This window comes from Chelmon rostratus, chromosome 15, assembly GCF_017976325.1.
Source record: "Chelmon rostratus isolate fCheRos1 chromosome 15, fCheRos1.pri, whole genome shotgun sequence".
Taxonomy (NCBI): domain Eukaryota; kingdom Metazoa; phylum Chordata; class Actinopteri; order Chaetodontiformes; family Chaetodontidae; genus Chelmon; species Chelmon rostratus.
The window spans coordinates 16,465,661-16,474,586 of record NC_055672.1 but is presented as its reverse complement, the minus strand read 5'-3'; positions in this window follow the sequence as shown (position 1 = coordinate 16,474,586).

The window sequence follows — 8,926 nt, the reverse complement described above, 5'->3', positions numbered from 1 at the left end:
CAGTCCTCTTCTGCACATACCTACATCATTTCACACAGTGAAGGTCAATCATCCACATGAGGTAGCAATAAACATAACACAGTTTTGAGCGGAGAGACCTGAATGAAAATACTGTCAAAGCTTTCCACTTTTGAGTCTTTCCATCCAGTGTCTTTTTCAACCTGTTCGAATTTGTCCTTGATTCTGCATTGAACACAATTATTTTGCTTCGGGTTCCAACTGTGTACATTCAAGTGTACATTAAAAGAAAAAAAAAATCAGCAGTTAATTTCCCACCTTCTTATGTTTTTTGCACCTTTGCTCCACGGAGCAGCAGCTGCCAGGAATGGTGGATGTAGGAGAGAACATGAGTCTGCAGTAACACCTGCTATGTCATGAGTCATGACAACATGCATTTTATGTTATGCACTTAAGGCAGGTGAGTCACAAAGTGCCTCTTTTCAAAGTAATAACAGCCTTATTTGATGTGAAACTTGCTTTCACTCAAAGCTACATTCACTGTATATTGCATGTGGCTAAAGAGAGAGCCACAGGAGCCAGTATGAAGGCGAATGCTGAACAATGTGAGTGGCAGAGCATGTGGGAGACAATGGATTGCCGTGGGCCTTTAGTTCATTTGAAAAAAGTTCCTCCTGGGGACATAAAGGGTTGCCATTTAGAGCTATTGTGTCTCGGGGTGAGGTTTGACTGATGTGGTCTTCCTCCGCTGCCATCTGTCACTCCTCCTGATGCAATGTATTAAAACGCACAGGTGTGTTAAAAGTATTTCAATAAAACGCTGATCATAAAACAAAAAGGATCACTTTCATTTTCACTCAAAGTCCATAAAGTGATGGACTGAGGGAAAAAAGATGCGGCAGCGTCAGCAGTCAAGACATCATGCGGAATGAAACCTGGCATCTGTTATTGTCTTGAAGCCCCCGGGTGCTTTTTTTTTCCTGTGTTCTCCCCTGACCCAGCCAAACCTGCCACCTGCTGCTGTTTCCTTTGTGGATGTGACTGTGTGGCAGACCTTTACTCCAGGTGCAGCTGAGTGTTACCCATCTCCGCAAAATGTGGCGATCAAACAAATGCATTTGTTATCCATTTGTACAATTTATTGAGCTGTCAGAGGTGAGCGGGCCTGCAAGGCCACAAATAGGGCCTGTCAGGTGGGAGATGGAGAGGGAGCTCTCCGGCCCTCCATCTCTTCCGCATCATTGCAGGAAAGGAATTTCCATCAGACCTGATAGATTAAGGAGGGGGTACAGGTGGCTCATGGGAATCAGCACTGAGGCTCAGCCTGGCAAAAGGTATTGTTGACACAGAATCAAGTCCTCTTGTTCAGCAGGAAACCAGTGATACGTTCGATTACTGGAACCGCTATGTTGTGTTTTTTCAGATAAACATCGTGAAATGAAGTGTTGCTGACAAGCCTGCTGTATCTCAGATTTATTTTTTTTTACTCCATTTGAACATATTAAATCTGACTTTTAAGCTAAAACAAGACTAACATTGATTGTGCAGGAGGATAGTTGAGAGGATGCAATTACAGCTAAATGCTAACGTGAGCTTACTAACAGAATCGCAATGACATTGCTTGACATTTTAGTATGTATGTTTTTTTGAGTTAGATAAAAATATTATACTACTCCCATCTTTGTCCACAAACAATAAAGCTAGAGCCAGAAGCCGAGTAGCTTAGCTTAGCATAAAGCTTGCAGGCCTTGCTCACTGCAAAGTAAACAAATCAGCTACCAGCCCCTCTTAAGAGAAGAAAAGTCAGCTTGTGTCCCTCATAAAACCACAGTTTGTTGTTTTTTCTTTTTGATTTCTGTACAGATTTAAAAAATGAGACATATTATGACGATCCATCCAATGGAGATATTTCTGTCTAACCTGCCGACTGTCATCATCATCCCCAAGGACATGCTACGAGTGCAGCTAAAAACTTGGTCTATTAGTTGAATGAAGTTGTGCCATCTGTCATGCAGTGTGCCTTTGCATTGCTATTCATTTGTTCATCTGTGCAAAACGACCATAAATGCTGTCACGATTTGCACTTCCCCTCTGTAGTACTGCTTTCCCTCTTGAACTATTATCATCCCCTCCTTGCCATGGCACAGGAACATGGGCCAGTCACGCTGTAGCTGCTAATTCTCTGTTGTCCAAAATGTCTCAGTCTGAGAACTGATATTAGAGCCCCCGATATCCGAAGACGGAAGGAACAGCCTACTGTTTACCATCTGCTTGTGGCACCCTGACAAGCCGGAGTCAGGGCGATAATTGATGAGAGCAGAGAGAGCAAAGGCGCTGAGGGTCCCGCCTCATGGCCAATAGCATGTCAGTGGCCCCTGTGAGTGGCAGCTCCTGGTGTGCTGTCAGGGTCTTCAGCTGCAACCCTGTAACTCTATATAATTGTCCTCTCTCCAGTGTTGCCTTATAATCTGTCCTTAGGCTTGTGACAGAAAAAGAAAATATAACATTACAATATAACATCTGCAAGAGATAGACACGGAAAACGGCAAAGTGGCCAAGGTTGGAAAGTCAATTCAAAGATGCTCTGCTGTTTAGCAAGATTCAAGATTCAAGATTTCTTTATTGTCACTGAGAAAGACATGTCAATGAAATTTGCATTGTAAGATTATAAAATAAAGTTAAGATACTAGAATAAAACAATCCAAAAAAGGAAGTAAAAATATTCATAAATGCAATTAAAAATATACCAGAAATGAAAATATACTAAGACAATAAAAATATACTAAACAATAAACAATAAAATACACCAGTGAAATGTAACGACAGCAGCTGAAATATTCTAAAATGCATATAAACAATAAAAATAAAATATACCAATGAAATGTACCAATATACTAAAATGTATATACTGAATGAATCAGAACATTTGCTTACTGCTACGGGACGGCCGCAGTGACCTCGCCTCAACCTTAGCGGTGGTACAAACACGCCATGGTTACACAGTGACAGCAGGCCAGCTGCTGCCTCTTTCCTGGAACGGAAGGCGTGTGAAATCTCCGTTCAGCGTAAGACTGCTGTGTCCTTGTATCAAATCAAAGGGCATTATAGGAACTGAATGGACACACAGACACATGATTGTTCTTGCTGAATACGAATGCATCAATTTAGTGCTTTTGTCCCCGCAGGAGTTGTTATCCCCACTGCTCAAATGACAGAGCTACCTGCGTTAAGATGTTACATAACTGTGAGGAAACAAAGACAGATTGTGTTTTGTTGTGATCTGAAATTTGGACATAAGAGGCACACAATACATCTAAGAAGAGGTCTAAAGATGGTGACATGTTCTAGGAAAGTGAAATCTTATCAGTGTAGAGATTACAACTTGATTAGGTTAATTGTGCCTAAACTGCCTATATTTTTCTCTTAACACATGTGTGCAGGGGATGGAAAAAATAAAGCTCATCACAAGTGGCATCCTGTTTTTCACAGTGCAAGGCAGGTGATGGCCCATGCCATTCTCAGGTGTGCTCAATTAGCGGGCAGAAGACAAAGCCGCCCATGGAGGATTAGGGCATGTTGAGTCACTGGTAAGAAAGCGTTTTTAGTTACAGGGAATGGGCCGTGCTGGATCTGGTCTCGAATGAACTCCATTTCCTACCGTCTCCTCGTACACTGATTTAGTCCCAGGTGTTAGTAGATAAGTGGAGTTACCAAGAGGGTTAATGCCATGTATTGTTTCCATTTACAAGTTTTTCTCAAAGAGCCTTGAGAGATTTGTTGATTTTGTGGCACTGAAAGTGCATTCCCCCCAGTGGCTAATTAAGACATTTAGGGCTGCGGATAACACCTCAACTTGACACGAGCTTTAATATCTAATCAGGCTTTCAAAGTGGCTTCTGCCCAGGCCGGGCCAGCAATGAATGGGAGATCACGCATTTACCATGACACGTCCGCTTTATTGCATACATCTGTCCAATTAGCAAGTCTCATGGTACCGACTCACTCACATTCTGAATATTTCATCCACATTTCATTCATTTCTGCTCAGTCCATTTTTAACATCCAGTGAATGGAGGGCAGAGTGGTTTTATGTCATGCGTAGAGGCACACATTAGCAGGTTGTATGGTGGGCCAGGGGAGCACTCACACTCACTAAGGGGCCCCATTAAGGAGCCCATAAGATCACCCTCTACTATCTTTTTTATCATAATTAAATTTTTCTTTTTCATTTATATTTTATGTGGAAATGTTATGCTGAAAAATATTACAGCTTATGTCATTCAGTGACTGACAAGGGCCCACAAACAAAGCTCTACTTACTGTAATCAATAACTAAGAGATATTAGTTAGTTATATCCATTGTTGATTGCAATTATTCTACTTGTCATGTGCCAAAAATATAGATCACTTGAATTACACCTTCTGGTTGTGTGCCTCCACCAACCAGTCAAGTTGCAGTTTAGATCCATCTTTTTATTAACATGTATGATTCCAGTGAAGAATTTCCACTGAGAAATATGTCATTTTTATTTAGAGACTGTTTTTAGAAGAGTACAGAGGACTGATAGAGAGCGTCATCACATGGTGCAACATCAGTCACCTGAAGCTCATTATCAGCAGAACCAATGAGCATGTATTGAACTTCTGCTGTATTTCTGCTAGTGTGTAAGTTCATTTACAGAAACAAAACAGTCAGGTGGACGCCCTGAGCAAATGTGAAAATCTCACCTTCAGTTATGGTGTTGAATAATGGACAGAAAAGTATTTTGTAGAACGTTATGACTGTCACGTCAAACTGGAGGGTTATTGAGTTTTCTATTTGAGAGAAAATTTAAGAGTTTCAGCAATGAGAAAATATTTCTAAGTGTGTAAATAAATGATACAGTGAAGTTGACCTTTGACCTTTTGGATATAAAATGTCTTTACTTCATCATTTTATCCTATGAGACATTTGTTGTTTTTTTGTGAGGTCACAATGACCTTTTGACCTTTGAACATCCTAGCATCCTTCAGTCAAAGTGGACGTTTGTGCCAAATTTGAAGAAATTTCCTCAAGGCATCATGAGATATCAGGCTCACGGGACGGACAGAGAGACAACCTGAAAACATAAGGCTTCCGACACTCTGGGAAACATTATAGAAGTGGACAGCCTAATAATCCTGAACTCTGTGTTATAAGACTAAGAGCCCTGGCAGAAAGTGTCACACAGCATACAGATAATCGGCGGTAGCAAAAAGTCTTGGGGCCGACACAATAACTCAAGCACAGCTCTCCGCCTGCCTGCGAGCATGCTTTCAGTCCGGGCAGCTCAAATCTATTTCTGGATGAACTGTCCTCTGAAAAAGCAGCCAAAATCTCAGAGCATTCAAACCGGAACACCTGATAAGAAGTCTCAGGGTGAGCACAAGACTCTATCGAACTCGCTCAATGTCTGTTTTGTCAGTTACAGGTTTTATCCTAGAGGTGTCCTCCTCATTGGTATATATTTACCATCCAAGTGACACTACAGTACCGAGCTAAAGCTGGAGTCTTTGTTATGTAATTCTGCTGACGTAGATATGTCTGATATATGCAACAGATAGATCAAATGATCTGCTCTAATTCAGCATCCTGGAGAAAACAAAAAAAGAGTTCTTCCATCACTATGGTCTCATTGGTATGGAAAGTGTGCTATATGTAAATTTTTGCAGGTGGTGATCAGGGACATTTCACACTCAAGAACTTTATCAACATGCATGTTTCATGTAAAGGACCACATCCAGTAATGATTTGAATGTCTTGAAAGTCTTGAGGCTACTGAAAAGGAAATAGATAGATTAGATAGGAATCTGGTCCGCAGCTACAGCCTGCGGACCATACAGTACAGTAAATAAAACATGCAAACAAGGTCACGGGGTTCAGTTATTGTCACATGAAACATTAAAATGTCAAGACACACGATCTGCAGTATACTTTCAATGTGGCGTGACTGTTTGTCGGATAGAGACGGGAGTAGAATGACCAGACTCATTCAAGATAACAGGACGACTGCAAAATATGTCATGAGCAGCTCAGTACGCACACTCCTGTCATAATGAGCCGCAGTGTGCTGAAGAGCATCTCCAAACACACTAAAATCTTGAAGTGGATGGGCAGTAATGGCAGAAGACCACACCAGGATCGACTGCTCTGCTAAAATCTGAATGTTATGGCTAAACTGAGAATCTGATCACCAAACCTGGATGACTGCAAGATGAAAAACCGTCACCTCCTACTCGAGTCCAACAATTTTCCATCTCTGTCACAATATGCTGCTGGTACAGAGTCAGAATTTGAATTTATCAGTTTGAATCCATGGGTCCGTCTTTATGTCAGCGAGTTGGGTCGGAGAAATTTTGTACGGACTTTGACTTTGGTGACCCCTGCTAATTCTTCAAGCATCATCACGAGGGTCAGATTAGAGGTTTTGAGTGAAACAACATAACAGCTAATCGCATCATCTTCTGCTGTACTGTTCAGTACTGATTAGCTACTGTTAGCATGCTAAATGAAGATGGTGAACATTAAGCCATCTTAACATCATCATCAGCAGCAGCATTGGCGTTGTCTGAGGAAAAGCGTGTTGCCCAAAGCAACACTGTGCCAAAGTCCAGCCTCACAGAGCTGCTACCATGGCTCTCTTGATCTTCTCTAATCATGTACTGAGCTTTATGTTCCATTCATCTCACAGGCCTGTGTCCATCAGTAATTCAGTTTTACAATTTCATTATTTAGATTGAATTAGGACTTCCTTTCTATTGATAATATATGAAGGCAGAGCATCAGTCCTGAGGAAGTAACACCTTTGGATCCGGGCGCTGTGAAGCTAAATCTAGAGTTAAATTTCTGGCATTATAAATGCTTAAACCAATTGAGATGCTGCCATGATATGACCTTCTTATAAAAAGATGTGGCGCTATGACTTTATGATGAAAAAGTTATGTCTATACCGAGTAGCTTCCATCCGCTGACACCCAGGAAGAAGTGTCGGTCTGTTGATGAATTTCAGCCATCTTTAGAGGAGTGAATAGCTCTCGGTGCACTGTAAAGGGCCCGCTGAGGGTTTGATGAAGCCGGATGGTGAACAGTGAGGAAGATGGAACCCCAGCAATGTTTCTCTCACCTCCGCACATTGGCGCAGTTTTGGCCCTGCTGAGATTTATATTAGCAATTGAAATTAAATTCTAGTCATGTGGAGGACAAACAGCTGCGTAAAGAGTCTTTGTCGGTTTTTATACACAAGACTTTTGCTTTTGACATTAATAGTGGTAAAAATAGTAAATATTTTAAAAAGTTCAAAGGGGCAGAATGTGCTATTAATATTGTACTACAAGGCACAAGATAAGCATAGTCTAATACTACACCACTATTGTCAACACCATTACAGTTTACGCTGTGAACAGTGGTGTTTGGAGGAGCAGTCCATGGTCATGAAGACATTTGACATTTTTCAGTTTTACTTCAGAGAGCAGCAGCTAATCATGCCAATATCTGCTCACAAACAGCCGTCTTGTCTGGAAATCAAAATGATTAAAAGGATCTGAGTCAGTGAGCGGACTGGATTGTTTAGCACTCTTATCACATCAGCTGGGCATTGTTTTTCTTTTTTTCAATTCAATAAGCTAATAAAACAAGGCTTTTACTGCCTTTTCCTTGTGGAGGTCATTGATGTTGTTATTTTCCATGGCAAAAAAAAAGACCTTCAGACAAAGTCATTATTAGGAAAAATTTGACAAAGCACAATAGAGTAGCATCATTGGAAGACACTGCACTGTATTATGATTTTTGGATGAAAACTAAATAAACTGCGAGCAGAACCACAGGTTGGATGTATGAATGGATGCAGCATTTAAATGGCATGTTGGAAAGAAAAGAAAGAAAATCCTAGTTTCAATCTTCCCTCTAGAGTCCTGATAACAGAATAGTCTTGAATATAGTCTTGAATATAAATGGAACTCAGATTTCACAAAATGTTGGATCGTCCTTTTCTATTTTTGACTACTCTATCAGTAGCAGGAATTTGTTAATTAAGTAAATTTGCGTCAAAGAAGAGTAAAAATGGGGCATTCAAGTTAACCTCACAGACCTCACATGAAAAACACGGCCCCTGTTTTTTTCCTTGAGTAATTATTCTGTTCAAATAGCATATATTTCTGTCCAGGCAGAGAGTGCTTGGGCTGAATGGATGCTGCCACTGCATAATGGTCCTCAGACGTTTGTTTCCTAGGCAACGTGGGGAGGGCATGTGGAGAGGGAGGTATAAAAACACTAGCAGCTCCTCTCGGAGTCTTACTCTGAGGTAAAAGCACTCACTGTCAACACGGAGAGCCTCGGAGAACTCGCTGCACACTTTCTCTCCCTATTTGTCACATTCTTTCTCAGCTCGCTTGAAGGTTCGGCTCCACAAGTAGCTGCTCAAGAATGATGCGACCAAAAGATTTACGCCAAGGCTCTGGCACCAAGACCTTCTTAGACGCCATGCACGGTGGTAAAGTTCACCTGGCACGCTTCATCCTGGACGCCCTGGACGGACGCATCATCAACTCTAAGACAGAAAACAGCCGCACCCCACTCATGTACGCTGTCTGCCTACAAGACCCTGGGACCAGGGCCAAGTTCACCCGCCTGCTGCTGGAGAAAGGGGCCGATGTCAACTGCCAGGACGAGGACGGTCGCACGGCCCTGAGCAATGCCTGTGAGATGGGTAACCTGGACATGGTCAAACTTCTAGTGCAGTTCAATGCTGACCCGGACATCTCTGATGCCTGGGGTAACAGCGCTCTGATGTATGCTGCCTTTTCTGGGCACAGCCAGGTTCTGGAGTTCCTGGTCCGGGCTTTCAAAAGACTGGGACTTAGACTGGACAGAACCAACAACGCTGGCCACTCAGCCGTCGAGGTGGCCAGCTTCTTCGGACACAACCAGTGCGTGCAGATCCTGAACTTTGCT